Source organism: Seriola aureovittata, chromosome 11 (genome assembly GCF_021018895.1).
Source record: "Seriola aureovittata isolate HTS-2021-v1 ecotype China chromosome 11, ASM2101889v1, whole genome shotgun sequence".
Taxonomy (NCBI): Eukaryota; Metazoa; Chordata; class Actinopteri; order Carangiformes; family Carangidae; genus Seriola; species Seriola aureovittata.
The window spans coordinates 13,607,453-13,628,008 of NC_079374.1; the positions used below are offsets into that span (position 1 = coordinate 13,607,453).

General features: G+C 37.6%; 1 long non-coding RNA gene across 1 annotated transcript in view; it reads left to right on the top strand.

Moving 5' to 3' along the window:
* Positions 1-3,653: 3,653 nt before the first annotated feature.
* The window catches only part of LOC130177190 (uncharacterized), a 67,029-nt gene continuing 50,126 nt past the window's right edge, over positions 3,654-20,556 (top strand). The window contains exons 1-2 of the long non-coding RNA XR_008828985.1: positions 3,654-3,876; positions 3,958-4,034. This is a non-coding gene — a long non-coding RNA (uncharacterized LOC130177190). The remainder of the gene's footprint in view (positions 3,877-3,957; positions 4,035-20,556) is intronic.

Below are 20,556 nucleotides of genomic sequence, written 5' to 3' on the forward strand. Positions count from 1 at the left end.
GTTTTGTCATATCTAGCAGCCAAAGATTGAAATCCTGCGAAACAATTTTCTGAAGAAATGAAAGAGCGTGCCCTCCTGAACCCTGGAGGAAAATAACCCCGCGGTGCGAAGCAGAATATGAAACAGAGCCACAGAATAAGTAAAATAGACAAGTGCACCAGGCTTGTCACTTTTCCATTTGCTGCCCCCGAGTGTGAGCACTTCAAAATTCTCCTCATCTCAGCGAAGACCTTCATCGTTATGCTCTATCTACTGTACTGAATGCGAAAAAAGCACCATATCAGACATAGGTAATAAAGAAGGGGGTTTTAAAGATTTACCATGTTTCTGTCAATCATGAAGTACAATGCAACAGGAAGAACAACAAAGTCATAAAGCATGCCGCATAAGCCATTGTGCATTGGAGACGATGTGGAAAATGCTGAGATGAGTGTCACAGAAACAGTTAACATGGTTGTGATATTAGACATCACCATTGGCTCTTGACAACAGCATCATTACACAGTAATAAGAGCACAATCTCCTTCAGAGAAGCATTAAAATCAAATTAGATTATACAAGAGCTTGGCTTGATGAGCATGCGAGGGGTGATGGTTCCCGAGCAGTGGATCTCTGGCTATTAGTGTGAAACTCTTCAGCTGTTTGGACTTGAATTGCCACTTGACAAAGTTGAGCAGCTTTGCACAAAAGGTCATCAGCTTCCGAGAAATTAGTTTTTAAAATTCAAGTCATTTGAAGTCTACACAGCCAGACGGATGGGTTTCCATTTTTTTCACCCCCATGTTCTATCTGTCAAATCACAAATGAAAGCTGCTGAATGCATGATGCCTGCAATAAACCACTGTGCTGTAGTTTATACCAGAGTGACATTCAGGGATCAGAGAGCATTGTCATTCTCTGATCCCTCCTGAACTCATTACACCATTGAGCGATGACATTTGCTTGAGCACAATACAGTCTGACAATTATTACTGCAAACAATCCACTGTTGTACCTTGATTATATATTAAACTAAACTAGAGCACATGCTTTTAGAAAGACAACATATGCATGAAAATATCTATTTCATCACAGTATTAAAAAACTGCCTCGCTTAAAATTGAGTTACTTGCATACACTGGATTAGATTCCAACCCAGGGCCAGAATTTATTTTGGCTGTTTGTGCTTTTAATGTCCCTGTTCATGCATAATTTTTGTGCTTGACAATTGATATATTGATTAATTTTATATAGTGTTATGGTGGAACATGCCCCGGGAATCAATAACATAAAAACAAGGTTAACCTAAATTTACAAGTCCTGTCATATGCGGCATAATAATTCAATTACAGAGCAGACTCACAGGCCAAGAGATGACACTTTCTCTCTGTTTTCTTGCTGTTTTACTTAAGTATCACATGTTTCTGAGGGAGGATGCTCAAGAAACCACCAAAAACAAAATAGGGACGAGAAGAAAGGCCGAAACAACACGCCCATGCCACTACCTCATGTGGAAATCATACAAAGCATCCTGCAGGCAGCAGGTTCATTTTATAGCTTCATCTATTACCACACTGTCATTGTTAATTGTCTTCTTTTTACCTCTGCAGGATTCTCCAAATTGGTCCTATCGAATGTGACAGGAGGAAGAGCATTAAGCATCTGACAAGATGATATCTAAGTTCAATTTCCTACTCCTCACCTGATTTATACCTGCAGCAGATCATTTTCCTTTCTGTCATAAAGACCTCTATAAATCAGTGGTGCTTATGGAAGCACTACAGAACAGGGTCCCTGGATTTGTATCCCCTGTGTTTGCTATTAGGAAGCCATTACAGCCACATTTTCCTCCTTCAAACAAAAATGATCAAATCTAATACTGGCAAGATTAGAGAGATAAAGAGAGAAAGCGCTGGCAGAGCTGTTCAACACAGTCCGCTATCTAAACAATATGCTCTAAACTCAATAAAAAACAGGGCTTTTTGCTGGTGACACCATTATCCATCTGTTTGGACAAAATTGCTGTATCATGGTATAAATCTGCGATACAAGTGACATATCCGCTAAAATAAAAGGGAACATTAACTGCTCTATCTTCTAGAGGCCATGGGACTAGCTGGCTATAAGCTCAGTCAAGTGTGATGGCAGTTATACTGTGTTTTACTAGACTGCAGACAATTATACTTTGCTCCTCTCCCCTAAGAAGACAAACTGCCATGGCTTCAGCTGAAATGATTTCAAATAGATTTTCCAAAATGTCTGTCGCCAGATTGCTTCCATACATTATTTCACTTAAATGGAGAGAAAAAAAGAGGGAGCAAATCCACAAATCAATCACAACAGCCCACTTTACCAGATGGAAAGACGAGAGCTTTCAGTGTGTGTGTGTGTGTGTGTGTGTGTGTGTGTGTGTGTGTGTGTGTGTGTGTGTGTGTGTGTGTGTGTGTGTGTGTGTGTGTGTGTGTGTGTGTGTGTGTTTGTTGAAGACCTGCAGAGAAGGACAGTTATGGGATGTGCACAGTCCTGTCTCTGCTATGTGTCTCACTCATCTTGAAGATGACTTAGAGTATCTACTTTCAGTGGTGACCTGCCAGGGCTGTAAGAGTGAAATAATGTATAATGAACTGACCCGCTGACTTCTGACTAGTTCACAACTAGTTCATTCAACCAATCATGTGTAATCCATTAAGAGAAGAGCGAAACACACAGCAGGCATCACACACGTTTTAATGCTGAAATTGTTACATAGGCTACTAACTATATTTTGTAACACAGTAATATGTATAAGATAAGATAAATTAAAATAGGTACTTGAGGCACTTGTACTTTATATGATACTCCACTCTACTCCACTACATTTATCTGACAGCTTTAGATACTTCACAAATTAGATTTTACGTACACAACATATGAACATATGAAAACATATATGATGCATTGTTATAAATTAAAATGTGTACTATAGTAGTATAGTCCATAGTACCCAGTAGTATACTATAAATTAAAGCTGAAATAATGATTTGATTGATTGATAAGTCAATCAACAGAAAATTTAAACAATTTTCAGAATTGTCATTTTTCACATAATAATATCAATCATTTCATGGTCCCAGCTTCTCTACATGAGGATTTTCTGCTTCCTTTCATCTTAATGATTTTGATTATTTTCTTGTATATATTTGAGGTTTGGACAAGCGTTTTGGTCAGAAAAAAACTAGCATTGTGGAGATTTATTTGTTACAGAATTTCTCACTGTTTTCAGTAGTTTTACTTTATTTATCAAGAAAATAAGCTGCAGATTAACCTATAATGAAAATAATTATTAGTTGCACCGTAAAAATTGCTGCACCTTAACTACATTAATGCGTGGGTATTGAGTATATGAGTATTCTATTTTAACAATGTAGTATCGTAACTTTTGCTTCAGTAAAAGATCTCGATATCTCCTCCACCATTGGTTAAACAAACATACTTAACACTGCTTTTGTTTATTTGTCCTCAAGCCACACAGAGAAAAACGATACAAATGTTTATGATCAGCCAATAGGAATGCCGTGATTTCAGCCAGGTCTACATCCAATCAGGGCACGACGTACTATGTAATGCTAAAAAAAAAACCCTAAAAACCGTTTACACTAACGTTCTGTCTTACTTTAAGTCACAGTAAAAAAGTTTGCAAATGCATATTTAATGTCCTACGTTGAACTATAGACAATTTTCCACTGATAATTGTGTTTTAAAAAAATATAAGCTAAATTCGTAGTTCAGGTGAGAGGAGAATGGGATTCATCTGCAGAAAAACAACTGTTTTAAATGAGCTAGCTAGCTAGCAAGAAGTTGCTAACGCTAACTGAACAGTCGTGCTGCGGTGCTTTTCACCTGGAAGCAACTTAAATCGTAAGTGAATATTGAATTACCAAGCTGTTTCTGCTGTGGCTTAATTTGTCGTTTACATTTGACCTTTTTAAATCATCACAGGAGTAGCCGGTAGCCACAGCCATTGTGCCTGAGGACCAACTCCAGAGGCCAGTACTTCCTTCTAACTTCAGAATAAGGTAAGCACTGATATCTCACCTCTGTTGTGTTTGTTTCTTAAGTTTTAATCATGGGTGCATTAGTTTACTAGCTTGCGTTAGGCAACAAATGTAGCCAGTGGGTCAGTAAACAGCATACATTCAGAGCTTGTGAGGCAGACTGTGGACCATAGACTATGGAGAAGAGTAAGTGCCTGATGGATTAAGTTAAATAAAAGTACACATTAGCACCCCAAGTGCAACTGCGACACCATTCTAGCAGTGTACAGCAGATGAAATCTAATTGTGCCGGCTAACTAAGTGTTGCTGCTAGTTTTATCTGTGTTTTTTTAATTTAGCAAATAACAACGAAATGAGAACCAAATAAAGTAAATTGCGGTTTGTTTATATCCGTTGTTTTGCTTGTGCACTCATTCTTGTGCATTCTATTCAGTTCAGTTCAAATACTTTATCCATCCCTAGGGTGGCAATTTGAGGCAAGCTGGGTTGCAAACATAAAAACAAGACCAAACAATTCATTCACACACATAAAAACAAAGTAAAAATGCAACATTTATTCATACAATGATAAAAGTATAATAACAGCAAAGTTAAAAGACTGGGTCAAAAACAGTGGCCAGTTCATAGATGACAAACAGTGTCCAACAATACAAAGGCACACATCCAGCCAGTAGACGACATATTCGTCATTTTTCATTTTGAGAAATAGTGCTCGATTTTCCAACAAGTACGGTATGTTCAGACAAACTGCAAATTGTAATGAGTTATCCCATGTCTATAATTTATCTTCCAGTATGTTCCGTTCTTGTTTGAAGAAACAATTGGCACTCTGGAAATGGGTTCTGGTTTCTGACAAATAATTGTTAAATGGATATTTAGCTTATTGTGTATTGACTACATATTGTGCACTTGTAACTTTACATACAGTGGACGCATTAGCAGCATGAGGATAAGGAAGACTTAGGCCTTAGTGAATTAGTGGTGACTGGTGAGGTGTGTTCACTCTGGTCTTACTGGAATCTCCAGTCTAGTCCACAGCCACACTGGGTGTGGCGGTCTTGATGTGGGTGTGTTATGAATATTTGGTCTACTCATCACTTTTATCTGCAGAACCTCCAGATAAGGTGCAAAGACGGACAGTCACTTCAATATTGATATCATAAATATCATATTATGAGGCATTGTTGCGTAGCTACTACAGATTATATAGTTAGTTACTATACAACATGACATATTCAAAAATCCCAGCTCATGTCCTCGAGTAATTTGTTGTTCCATAAGGCACAACTGAAATAAAGAAGCTCCTCACGGCAGGAAAATAAGGAAAAAATATTTGATGTGATATTACAGTTCCAGAGTTAGTTCACAAAATTAAATAAAGAAATCAAGTCATTTTACTGGATTCATGTGATAGTTTCAAATTCAAAATTGGCTGCATTTTTCAAAGTTAGTTTGATTAGTGTTGTCACACACATATTATTCAAACTAAAAAAATTGAACTGTAGATAATTTATGCAAGAAGTGTATACTTTATAGTACTGCAGGCTTTTAAGTATTATAGCTTGGACTGACCAGCGCATTCTGACATGCACTCCTGCCCCCTTTGACTGTGAAAAAAATGCATGTGTAAAGAAAATTAATGATACAATGAAATAATCCCCAGAGGCCTTTGTAGTTTTTGTGTGCTGCTCTTCTATTCAGTACAGACATTATAGAAATTATAGGTTTTGATTAATCCAATGTGCATGCAGAGACATGCCCAAAATCCTCATTGCTTACAATGAATTGCCTTGTGACTGAATAGAAACCGTTCAAACGAGTATATGTCTAAATCTTTAAGACATGTAACATGACACAAGCCAGACAACACATTGGCACACACCATGCACGCACAACTAGTAACCTTATACTCAATTAAAAGACCTGCACAAATCCTGTAGTGTGTTTGAGCCCATAAGAAAGCAGTTGTACACATTATGACACTGCTGCAATTCAGCATTATAGTCATGCACATTTATTATGTTTACTCTGGATGGCTCAAACAACCATGCATGACTCAATCCATCTCTGTTTTGTGCAGATAGAGATGTGTGTGAGATGAATACATGCAAAAAAAAAAAAAAACTGCCACAAATGTGCAAAAATTTGTGCTGAATTGAAACAACAGATAAATTAAAGAGCTGCTTCGCTGATTTCCATTTTCTAAATGAAAGAATTATAGCCTCTCAGGGTTCTTTATCATCATTCTGACTTTCTTTGTGTTTCGTCCATAATGTGTCTATTATATTGTAATGTCTGAATGAAGATGTAGAATAATCTACCTTCATTTCAACCAGTTTATTTTTGACCCATGGTTATTACTAAGATACTGTAACTGAAATGGGCCCGGAAAAGAATTAGTTTATCACAACACCACTACAATGATGTGCAGATGTAATGATATGTATAAATTAGACAAAATTTCAGTGAGGGAGAAAATACCGGGATTATTTTTCTGTGTACACAATAGTCAAAAACATATACCTGCTCCCATAACTGAATTTATTGTAGTTATGTATTTATATATATTTTTTCTCATTCAAGAATGGTCATTTCAGGTGACCTGCTTTCTGTAAAACCCTCTTGAAGGAGTTCAGGCCAACAGAATCAATGCTGACTTTTGAATCTTTTCTCATGAGACTACAAGCTTCTATGTAATCACAGCATATTTGTAATGCATACTTGCTTCTATCTACTTGTTGTGTGAACTTGCTGTGAAAAATTACAACAATAATCAAATTTTAAGGATTTCAGGCAGCAAAATGGTTATCTATTTTTTAAGTCTTCTTGTACCTAAACTTTTATTTTTAAGCAAGCATTAAGCAGCCGTCATAGATAATGAGTATATGGGAAAAGCAGTGTTGATTAATAAAACAGAAAGCGCAGCCTGAGATTTAAAAAGTAAAAGAATCTTTGCATCTTCTGCAAGTCTGATAAACAGTTGTCCAAAAGATGAACAAAAAAGTACTGCATATGAAGAAAATATATGACACTCTTACAATGAGATGAAAAGAAATATATAGAAAAAACATTGAAAAATAACAAGTCAAGTTACATGAACGCACAGAAAATGTGGCAATTTTAATGACTTATTTGTATTTATTATAACATTTGAGCAATACTGGGAAATTATCAACAAGTAAGTTATGTATGTGTGTATGTATGTACAGTGGATCTACATTCTGTACATATTTTTATTAATATATTAATCAATGTAATATGTACTCAAGTTTGTGTAACATGTAAGCCACTAATTGGCATTAAATTCTTCATGAAACTGGGATTGAAGCTGGATGATAGGATTGCAGCCCTGCAACCTGCCCCCCCCAATGGAAATATTGGTTGTGCCCTTAATGCTTTTAAATGTATTTTTCACCACATAAAAGTAACATAGTTGCTATAAATAAATTAGAGGATCTTGTCTTAAAATGCATACTTTGCCTTTATTGTGGTCTGAAAAAAATCAAAAACACAAAACATCTGTTAGGATAGAGGGTGGCAGCACAGAGCGTGGAAGATGACAGTTCAAAACAGCATTTAACAAAATTTAAATACAGTTTTTTAGTGTTTATTACACCACCAATGATATGACAGCCCCCAGACAACATTCAGGAAAGTAATTATCTCAATAAAGCCTAGGTACAAAAACAATCCAGTGCCTCTTCTTTGTGGACATTAGCCTGTTGGCACCGCTGTGCTGTGACTGTGCACCAGATAGTCCTTTACAGGGATATTCCCTGTTGCCAACCATAATTAATTGCTTTACAGTCTTCGAGGCCATAATGCTCATCAGTTATTAATTAGAAATTCATTTCACTGAATAAATAATGCTCATGATTGATGATGAAACTTGTAATTAGGTTCTTGGAGTAATGCACAGGGGAGAAAGCCTTTACACTTGAATCCAGGCTATTAAATACCGCTCATTTAAGGAACTGCTATACCTCTTGTCATAAAGCTGCGCTGCCATTGTAGCATCTGGATTCAGGGAGCTTGTAAGTTTTAATTCATATAGGTCATGTTAGGCTACCTGCTTCAACAACAACTCATGATCCTTCATGTTCCTGAACCATTTTGCTCTAGAAAAACTAAACCATTCATTCCCAAAGTGTCAGACTAGAGCAGCAATAACCTGTTATCAAGTTCAAAACAACAGCCTACAGTGTTTTCACCAAAATTAAAACAGATTAGGGTGCTGTGTTACAAAAATCTCATGGGTCTTTCCAGGCATCATATAGCCTACAGTCTTTTTAAATGACGAGAGAGAACTGTGAAAACTCAAGCCATCTATGGCTCACTATTGATTTTACACAGAAGACCCAACCATTGTTGATAGCCTTTTTGATATATTTTCTTGCAACCACCAGTCCCTTTGGAGTTTTGTGGAAAATAAACCAGTCAATATACACCTATTAGGATTTCTTGATCTGAGCCCATAAACCTATGGTGTACAGTGTTTCCGATGCTTATTGCATCATAATAGCAGGGAGACCAAAAGCTATTACTTTTGGAGGATGAACCATCAACAATTTAATGGTTGTCTGTAATAGTCTAGTTTTAGGCCAATTACCATGATTGACCAGCAGCAGAGAGGAAGGTGCACCATGATGCCCCCAAATAAAAAGACTGAAGAAAAAAACAGCAGCTGATGATGGTGTAGCCTCATCAAGCAGGAATATTGTTACTGGTCCTTTTCACCTGTCATCATGGGTGGGAGTGAGCAATGGTAACCCTCCACTCCTCCTCCCTTTTGCTAACCAGTATCTGCCCTATTAGCAATTTATAATGGAGATCAAGAAGTAGTCAGTGGAGAATGAAGACAACTGTCGGCACCCATTCCTAATTGGCTTTATGTTCTCTTTCTGATAAATGGCTCGCAACTACTATAGAGTCCTGTGGATTTTATTGCCCTAATAGGACTCAGTAACTGGATTTACTAACAGATAGTGGGTCAAAAAGGACATAGAGAGCAAAAATGTTAATTAATATCAATAATGGCCAATTATTAGTTTGACAGAGGGATCTAAGCTAGCTGTGTGCTCTAATGACTCTGAGCTAACTTGAAGGGAAACACTGGCAAATTAGCATAACTGTGTATGCGCACTCCATGGAGGTGCCCAGCAAACATCTGTTATGTTAGAAATTCAAATAGAATTCCTATTAGTAACCCTGGCTGTGGTTGCATAATCAGTCATTCTTCTCAGGCCATTTTGGAGGCACTAACAATGCCCCTGTGACTGGTGGAACTCCTCCCTTTGGGCTTTCCAATCAAATTTGGCCCCATGTGGACTAGGTCCTAACAACAGACGAGGCAATGTGGACTTCTGAGGGGAGCTTTGTGCTCTGACAGGAGCTCAATCTATCCACCCATGACACATGACTGAAGAAACAAAAACAGTTTTTTATTTGAATACAGCACATACAAGTTAAGGAATTAATGTTAAAATATAGGTTTCTGACCTGCTGGGATACAGCTACTTATCTTGCTGCGCCTTTTGTGTCTTTTTACCCAGTGTATTTTTGTAGGCATTGAACTGTTGGCAAGTTGCATTTATACCATTAATTTTACTTCAATACTGAATAAATACATAGTATGAGAGAAGATGGTAAACAGGGATTTATTACTTTATACTGAGGTCATCTGAAGGCAGCAGATTCTTTAGGATATTGAAAACAGAAAATATTCTGCTAGGGAATTGATTTTCTATTTGGAGCAAATAATGCTAGTTCTAGCAACCATAGGGGAATTACTGCTACTACTACTGCTGTATGGATGCTAGCAGGCATCTTACATTTGTTGTTGAAGGAGCGCTTCCTTTGTAATCAATGGCTGCTCTTATACAGAATAAATGCACCCAAAGACAAGAATCATCAATAACCAAGATCCATCTTTAATGTTTGCATACATTGCCATAAAATAAAAATTAAATATAGTTATCTTGTGGACATTGTGGACATTAAATTGCCTGTTTGCCTACTGAATTTAGCCTAACCTTCTATATTGGTACAGAAAAAAGATTTTTTCATTTTTTGTTTTTTTGTCCACCACCTCCGCAATACATTTTGTGAACATTGTTAACAAATATAAAATGTATTTTAAATAGCTTTTAGGAATTACGGTGTGCACACTGCTTATTGGAACGGTTATCACTGTCCCCCCAGTCCCACCCGGCCTTACAAGGGTCGGAAACTTGTGCTCAGTTTAATGTCACTGCATTAATTTTTAAAGTAATATTACCCCTCGCTATATCTGCGAAAGAGTGTGAGACTGCTGTCATGACTTACAACTCGATGTGACCTTCTCTGTTATAATCTGAGCATGTAATTCCCTCTAGTGTAATGTCATGTTTGATTAGAGGAGCTACCAGTGTCCTGATCTCAGCAGTGCACAGCAGGAGGTGTGGCGAGTCAAATGGACAACCAGAGGTTCCCCTTAAGGGCAAAAATGACGTTGTCTGCATATTCCACCCTCACTGTGGTTGCCTTCGTGGGATGATTTAATATATTCAAAATTTATCATGCTGGAGCCATCATCAGCTACTGTCTGTGTTGTGTTGTTATGATGTGACTGATAATATGACTCTTTAATTTACACTAACAAGGAAGGGAAGTGTACACATGAAATCAAAATTCAAATTAGTGTTTTGAGGAAAGGTTTCACAAACACCAGCTGCCATATTTCTTTGAGCATTTTAGTTAACTTATTTTTTATGCAATTGTTTGGTTGTGGGCTTTTTTTTTTTTTTTTTGGTAAAAGTCTTTTTTCATATTTGAATTAATATCTGTGTCTTGAATTAATATCTTTTTCTTAATAATAAAAAAACAACATATGTTTGGTGCACAGTGCTGCATCCAACAGATTTGGGTACAGTATACATGAGTGGGCGACACCATGGTTGTATATATGGAATAGCTTCAGCTTTACGCTCCTCTCCATTCCACGGCCTCCGGTGTATAAATTTAGTTGATGGTTTTCGTTTCTCTTTCTTAATTCATTGCAGTCGGATTCCTCTTTGATGCAGTTCTGTTGTCCCCCAAACAATTGAAGTGGAGACAATGGAGGCATAATGATAGATCCGTGTACCCACCATCTGTAAGAGCAGCTGCTCCCTTGCATCTGTACAATATGCTGGAGCGGGGAGCCTCAGTAATCTGCATAATAAGGAGAGGGCTTATCTCAGTCTAGTTAATAATCACAAGCAATCGATGCACTTCATTCCCTTACTCCTGACTGATGAAAAAAGCAGCAAAGTTTTGGTATGTTTGCTGTATCCTCAAGATAGGCAGGGGTCACGGCGTAATGCCAAGCTGTTGATTTTGCCTAGAGCTACAGATTTAGTCTGCACTCAATTTCATCTTTTCATGAATACCGTAATTACAGCAGGACGCTCTGAGTTATCATACTGCTTCTCCCCTCCTCACTCCCTTATAGGGTTTATAGCCTCTGTAGCAATGCTGCACCTCATATCAGAATTGAGCGTATGACTCAAAGTCTGTGATAAACGCATAGCTCGTGTTGTGTTGATAAGAGTTGCACCTGATAAGCACCACTCTCACACTGGCTAGAAGATTGCCCCCCGTAAAACACAAAAAAACTCATTGTAAATTTAACCTCCTGTCTGAAATGCCTTCTTAGACACTACTATGTCTGCATGTGGCCATAACACTACTGTAGCAAGTTGTTTTCTACAGGTCATCAAATTTCAGCTCAAGGAAACTTTTATACCTTTGAAAAGAGAATAGTTTTTTTTACAAACTTACTGGTTTATTTGTTAGGGTGGAGGCTTAAGATTCATTACTTACAGATTTTCTTCACTTATCAAGTATCTGTTTGGTTTAGGAGGGGCAGAAATGTTGTTATTTATTTTAATTTTAATTGGAATAAGTGTTTTATAAAGAGCTGATTTGACCATGAACATTTCTGATACTTTTTCTTACATTCACTAAATAGTCCTTTAAATTCAGCTAGAGGGTTTGAAAGTCAATGTTTGGCTTAAATACTTGTTGACAGTCTGAGAGTGCGCAATCTATCCATTGAACCGGCTTTTTGTGTGTTGTCCATATACAGTATGACATCGAACATTTCTCCATGCAATTTAATAAATGCCTCGGGGTTTTGAGAATCAGTATGTTATTATTTTCTTAAACAAACCCCTATTTATTACACTTGGTAATGGCTGCTAAGCAGGCACTAAATTGATTGGATAGAAAGTATACAATAATATTGATCAGCAAAGTCTCTCCTTGGTATTCTCTTGTTAAATATGCTCATTAAATCAAGTCTATTTAATACGCTACAGTGTGAGAGTAAAATACACCAAAAATGAATCGGCTTTGATTTTTCATGTTCTTTGTTTAAAATACGGTCTCCAGCTTAGGAACAGGGCTGTATGAGAAAAGCATATTGCACATTTTATAACAGAGGCATTTTACTCTCAGGTGGATCATTTATTATTTTGTCATTAAATTCTCTTTGTTTATAAATTAGTTACATAAATAAAACCAATTTTTTTTTAAATTACCGATGCAATATGAATTAATGGATTTTCACATATACTAGAATATATACTGTGTCTTAAAAATTGCCAACCGCTTCCCATGGTTCGTGATCCTCCTAATTAAGCATGCATGATGTTTCTCTCCCAGCTGCTAGGCTGCTGAAATGCACTAGGCAGGTGTATTGAGCCCCCCAGTGAGGCCCGAGAATGAGAACTGTATATGTACAAGTGCAGGTGTGACATGTTAGGAGGAGTCCAGGTGCTTATTGAGTTATCAGAGGCAGCCACTGCACGTTTGATTTATCATCTGGGGTTCAGCATTGCCATATCTGAGCGGCTATATATCAGACAACAAAATAAAATGTTCAGAAAATTACCCGCTGCAGTGCTGCAGTCGTGATAACTTACATCTAGCACACTGTCGGATGTAGTGTGGCACCTAGTGACACTTCATGTGAAAAATTGACAATGCTTATTGAACCTGTGTAGTGACAACACACTCTAAATCATGAATGCAAAGCCTCCAGCCAAGCCAAAGATTCACCTTGAATTCACCCTTTAAGTGTTATGATTTGTCACTGATTTGTGGTTTATAGTTTTTTTTTTTTTGTCTGCACTTGAATCAAATGGCAAATATACGGCATTGCTACACTGGGACACAGGTCTTATTGAGAGTGTATGAAGACCTATGAGAATATGTTTGTACATCTCATAAACCACATCCATTAGAACTAGTTTTCAGGTACTCATCATACAGTGCGTGTTCTTTGACATGAATGCCATGCTTACCTCTGCATTCTTGAGAGCCTTAAACTCAGAATGAGCCAGCCAGTCTCCATGAGCACATAAAAGGTACCCAGATTTATGGGGAGGTTTTTCTCCTAGACTCAGGCACCATCTGATAAACAAGCACTCTTTGCTTGAGGCTAAATAATACTCTTTGAGGTCCTGATTTACAATGCTGTGAAGGATCCATTTGTGGTTCAGCTCTGAGGCACGCACCTCTGTGATTGGTCATCCGTAAGCTCAAAATTTGGGCTCAGATCTACAGCTCACGAGCTTCAGGATTTCTAAATGGACAAATGCATAAATGATGGTTGGTTTTTATTCAGAGTTAATGGATGAAGAGAAATGAACTTTTCAGAGATGTAAAAGGCTCTTAGATTTAACAAAATCCTCCCCAATTCCCTCTGATTGAGGCTAAAACTGAGGCAGCGTGCAGCCAATCTAATATTCTTGGCTTTTTAAAAGGGAACTCATTGGGGTATTGGTCCACTACATGGATTCCTAAGAGATCTGATTAGAGGGAAATCCCTCAATGTTTTGCCCACACCTTCTCCATTATAAATCAGATGCACATTGCAACTGCCTAAATTCATCTAACATTGCCTTGCCTGACATAGGAAAGAACAAGTTTCCAGTGAAGTGGATAGATGCTCAAAAATACTAATTGTACTTTTTCAACAATCTCATACGCAAATATTTTTTATATAACTTGAAATATGATAAGTTTTACTTAGGCATACAAATAAACACCTGACATTTGTTTAGCTAGCAGTTGAACTTATCTGGAGTCCTTGGTCTGAATACTGTACTTGTCCTTTTGACAAGTAAAAAGGCACATTTTTTAAAGATGAAACAACATTTATGTCACATTGATAATAACATCTTTTAATGTAGCAAAATCAAATATATCTACAAATTCAAATTGCTGCACCTACCAATGCTTGAATACAAGCATGCAGTAGGAGGCATACTGTAGGACTTATCAATCATGTGTACCAACCAATCTGGTACTGAAGTGCATGGAGCCGGTGTTAATTACAAGAGCAGTGAACTACTGTGAAATAAATCCAAGGCAAGTTGTGAGAAGACATGAAAAGAAGACCAAGCAAATTCTCCATAGCTGAAGTACACAGATTCATGTGTTTACAAGTTCTCTGTAAATGACAGAAAGTTCTGCAGCTTGGGTATTTACCAGTGAATTAACTGCTAATGATAGCATGAAGTTTCATTAATGAATAAAAAAATCACAGATCATTTAGCTCATAAGGCTTGCATGTAAAGAAGAGAATCCGATCTAATCAAGCATCATTCATTCATTCATTTATTCATCCATTCATTCAGTATTTTATGTTTTATTCTTGTGAGATTAAACATTTTAACAGCAAAGATGAGACTTTGCTGTTAAAATTGTTTTGTGAATTGTAAAAACCCATGTAGCGAATCGTAAAAGAACAGAGCCCAACCTATATTTATCACAATCCTCTCATGTTGCAGCCTATTCATCAGACTTTCCATTTATAGACCTTAACTTTAAAACCACACACCTCTCCAAGATATATTTATCCTCATATCAAATGTCACTAACATAGCTTTCCACCTTAATCTGCCTCGTTTAGCTGCACTTGTTAAATGAAGTTCAACACCTGAGCAAAAACAACTAACTGGGCAATTTTCGCATGTTTGCCTGGTGGTTTATAGAAATTAAACATTGTCATTGCAGTTCAAGTAAATCTATTTTAAGCCTTGTCTTTTATTTTATGTTTATGGGGTTGTGAGAAGGCCATGACATTGTTGGGTCATATTTTGACACATTAATTGGACTAAGGGCTTTTCATCACAGCTGTTGGGAAATTAAGAGGAGATTGAAAGCCCCTGATGTCTTGTAATTACTGTTTCATGTTGTGTAGCCTCACTTACGAACAGCAGCTCTTTCTGATAAATGGGCAGTAAAAACAATAATAGGGCAACTACCATACAAAAGAGTTAAGAGGGAAACGGCTACTTTCACGTGAAAAGTTGAGGTCAGGAGAAAGCAATTCAGTTATATGTTAATACAAAGTAATATTTTCATACTCCATTTTTTATACATTCATGCAGTATTAGTGATGTCAGAATGGAATTACATGGTTAACTCTGGTGTGACCACAACTGAGTATTAACACAATTAACCTCACAATTTTGGCAATGTAGCAGGATGCTTAGCATAGGAAATGTTCCGCCCAGTGTGTTTCAGGCCGTGTTCCAGAGGGGGGGGGGCTGCATTCAAAACAAACCGCTGTCCCTGATATCAGCTGGTTAATCCTCTCCTTTTAGTGGCTTTATTGGTTCATTCAAGAGGGTCTGTTGACATTCCCCCTGCCCTGTTAAAAGGCGACTGCATCTCAAGTGAAATCTGGAGTGTTCTTTACACAGGCGGAGAGCCCCATGTGGCTCCTGGCTCCCAGTGGGCCTGTGATTTTCCTGCTTTAAGTGTCTACTGTCAACACTAATTTGTCCCACTCCTCCTCCGCCCCCTCCGGAGGGGGTCGCTCTCCTAAAGTTTTAATAAAAGATCAGCTATAACTCCCTGTTTTCTGGGGGTGAGACAAAAGCTTTAAAAGCCACAGAGGCAATAAGATGCCAGGTAATGATTACAAGGCTTGCACAGAAGCAGTTACCAATACCACATACTGTTTTACACAGCACACTGCAAGTGTGTGCTGTAGCAAAAGGCTGTCTCCTTTACAGCAGTCATCTAACAAATCAGGGATGTAGTCTCAGCATTAAATTAGTGGACATGAAAAAGCCATGTTGTAGTTATTCTTTTTTAAAAGCTTATTGGACTGCACACAAATGACACGAAATTGAAATTGAAGTTAACATGGTTTGAAATCACAAACGTTGTCCGTATGTTTGTTCTTCCATCACCCCTACAATTTCTGTAGAACAGGGGAATGATTTTTCTTGTAGCGTGTTAAAATTTATATTAGATGCAACTCATTTTTGGATCACTTGTAATGATAATATAGACGAATCCTCAAATGGGTCTGTTTAAAAAACTTTGTTTAAAAGTTATAGTTTAATTTTTCACTTTATTTACTGTGTGACTGAATGTGTCTCTTGCCACTGCATGTGGCCTAATGCAAACTGAAAATACGTTGCAGCCAAGTAAACCCCTTTGTGCGTTTTCATTTATCCATTTTTCTTCAGGATTAATAAGAGCAACATGATTGCAAATAATAGTTTCTGACATGTTTTGCTTGAATACCATTTCAGAACTCGACAAACAAAATTGCTCCATTTCATTTATCTGCCTTTGATGTCTAAAGGAAAATCAATGAAAAAAGTAATTTCTCTCCTGCCATTTGACCAAATTCCCATCTACCTGAATGATAGGTCCCTGGGAAAGCAGTCAGGAGACTTTCTTTTCAATTATCCCTGACTTGTTTACATAGTGTTTTGTTCACTGGACTAGATGTGAACATACAAATCTCATATGGGTTCTGCTGTTATTGAGGAAGCTTAATGCAATTTCACTTCTAAGGTAGGCAAGAACCATGTAGGAAATTGTTCAATATCTGAGTCGAAGCTCAATTTTCACCGCATTGTTTTGTCGCACAGTGTATTGTAGGGTTATGGTAATGTAATATGCATAATTCATACACCTAGGGCCCCCTCCTAATTTTTGATTCTGCTGTCCTGCCTGTTCATCTGAAGCTGAATTAATGCTACATTGTCCATTAGGCGGCCATAACACAGGACAGTACTGTCACACACTATGGTTGAACTGAAATTCCCTTGAGGCAAATGGTATTCCTCATTTTTCCATTTTTGTATACAGGCTATGCAAGAATTGCTTTGCAAAACACCACATTTCTCATTTTAGGTCAAAACTGATATGTTTTAGACCTATGTTGAGATAATAATTCTGCATCGTAATTGGAAATGGCATTTTCACGAGGAACTGAATTTATGTTTTTCATAAGAATGTTGTATGTTATCCAGAGTTCGAATTTTGCTTCGCTTTTGTGTGTTTTAGGTCGCATGATTCTCAGGTGGATCATCGGCTGTGAGAGCACAAAGAGAGAGCATTAGATGTGGCTTGTTATCCTCTCCAGGGTTCACTTAGAGAGCCCCAGACTGCTGCAGTTGTGACCTTCATAAGGCACTGTCTCCCTGCTGGGAACACACACACACACACACACCAAGCACATCCACTCCACAGCCGGCACTCATTGGGTCATGATGGGGCTAAGCAGCCCCATTAAAGCATGCTCATCTAGGCTGGGATCACGTGCACAAAGCGTAGAGATGGACTCTAGCCAAAAGGTCTTGGGCCTGTGGTTTCTAACTCCACAGCCCAAACGTGCTGTACTTAAAGCTGCAGGAAGGAGTTTTATAGTCGTAAGATACGGTAAATGAAGGCTCTTTTTTGTGTATGCTATATCTGTGTCATCTTTTCCTCAGGATACCATTCTTGTGATGTTTCAGGCTGCGCTCGGTGCATTATAAATCCATTTTTTGGACATGCTGTGGTCAGTTTAATGATCATTATGTGGCTCAGATGGAAAAACAAGGGAATAAGGTGAATCAATGATCGATTTTACAACGTGACTTGATTCATGGGTAGTGCTGTGATAAATGGCCGTCCTATCGAGCTTGAGGGTAACTGTTGTGAAATAAATTTGTATGTTGTGAGAAAGAACTCATAAAATAGCCCTTTTGGCTTGGCTTTCGGTGTTTCATTAGTTAGTCAGTCTTAAAAACCCATAACATCCTATAGTGTACTCTGCTCAAGAGAACATAATGTGTTAGCTAATGACTGCAGATTATGCAGCAACTATTTCAGATATTCATTATAGAACTGCTACTGCAGCTGTACCCTCCAAAATCTTTTGAGATCCAGATTTTAAATCCCCAAACAACACATCACCCAATATTTTTTTTCCCCTTTTTTATTTAATTAGTCAGATGAGATACAGAATTGCCTTTCTCAGTGTGGTATGTAGCTTCTGTGCCATCTCTGTAAGACACGGGCATGTATAATATCAAGCAGAGGATCTGTCTTTGATTCGGGCTGATGGGGGGGACGAGCTTCACCTCAAGGTACTGAAGCAAAGAAATAATGGTATACTACACTGCTTGTGAAAAGCAATAGGAGAACGGAGGGGGGTTCACATTAAAAGTGTCTCTCTAGGTAGCTGACATGACGCGACTAGTCAGACGTAAATAATGACAGACGGAAACTATCATGAGGTCTGTGAAGCATCCGCGTGCTGCCATCATTTTCTGTCTAACCTTGCATTGCCAGCAGCTCACCAGCTCTGGAGATCATTTAAAAAACAGACTAACGATGCTGCCAGACCTCACACCAGTCACAAGGATTTGCATGACTTTAGATTAGCTAAATAGATTTTTATTTCAGCCATAGGTAATTTTTTTCTGCAAAGTGAATTTTGCCTTGATTTGCCATTATTTAAAATCATATATAATTCATGTAAAATATAGTTTTTTAATCACATAATTTTTAAGGGTTTTCTTACGCTGCTTTGGAGAGAAGTCTGTGTGTGTTGCTTTTCTGTTACATGTATGTTTGCCAAACTACTGCTGATGAGGAAAATAGGGATCATTTTTCTCTTTAAGTGGATATGTCACTTTTTGAATGAGGGTAAAATGATGATACAAGAGGACTAAAAGTTAATATCAATTCATTGAATGACCTGGTGCTTCCATGGGTGTGCTTTTTAATTAAATTTTGTTCGTATGACGTACAGTTGCTTTAATACCTGTAAATCAAATTCAAATCAGGTACCACGAAGGGTACAATTGAGAAAGATGGGTCTTATTCTAAAATGTTTATTTTTGCATTGGATTGCAAGAGATGAGCAAAGTAATTTAGTTTGGGCAGAAAGCCTTTCTTGACACTGATGCACCGACCCACGACATGTCTAAAATAACATTCCTATAATTTCTCTATGGCTGTAATACCTTTATAGTGTTTTTATATATTTGATGAGGTCATTCATTTTTAGCTTCAACCAGTAAGCACATGACCATATTTCATGCAGAGAATATGTATAAGATATGTTGCATTTAAGTGATATGAGAAATAATTTGAATATCTGCATAGACTCTAATTTATTGTCCCGGCTCACCGGTTCCTTACTAGAGGACAATAACAATGCAAAACAAGAGCCCATTCTGCTATATAATTAAAATCATCTTTGGGGACATGTTTTGCTCTGCACACAAAATTTGAAACTTAAAAAATGGCATGGTAATGTATTTGCATAATATAACAATGAGTCCCACTCAACAAATTTATTAGTCTAGATTCTGAAAAAGCCATGGCAAAGCAACTTGCATACTATAATTGGCATCTTGTGGTTTGCTTTCCTGAGGAGAAAGTGAATTTTATATGCTTTTATAATAAATAGCATATTTAAGCACCCAGGAAATCACTGCAAGACATCCATCCTACATCGTTTCATTTATTCTGGTGTGTTTAATTAAAGCTAGGAAACTACATGCAATTTGTGTCTGAACAGTGTCTAATGTCTGAGACTGGTTATTAGATATTAAATTGATGCATAATTCAGGCAATTAAGAAAGTAATCACACAAAGTAATGTAATGGAAGTTAATTATTACTGCATAAGCAAACAGTTCATCAATGCTAGTTAACGCTGTGACTGCATCCCTAATATGCTCACCACGCACGGAAATTCCTCTCCCTCAATGTTTTGATGTGCTGATTAAACATTGTAGAGGCAGATTAGTGAAGAAAGGAAGCGAAGCCCTCTCACCTCTGCTGTTTTTGAGCGAAAGGGTTCAGTGTGTTGTCGCAGCAGGGAGGGGGTTGGGGGGTTGGGGTGGAGTGGAGTGGGGTGGCGGGGCTTCATACCAAGCACCTTTTCAAGTGCCAAAAATGACGAGTAAGGTTGTTTCAGTACAGTGAAGTCCATTCTACACTCAGGTGTCACAGGTAGTGCGACTGACTGCCCTTTTTTGTGCCCCCCACCTTTACTCTTAACATTTGTACATTCTATCTATCTATCTATCTATCTATCTATCTATCTATCTATCTATCTATCTATCTATCTATCTATCTATCTATCTATCTATCTATCTATCTATCTTCAAGTGGCTCTTTTGGGCACCAACTTCACACAACAAAATCAGTCTTATCATCAGTTTCAGTCATCATGAAGAACCACATGTCCTGTGAACAGCTTTATAAAG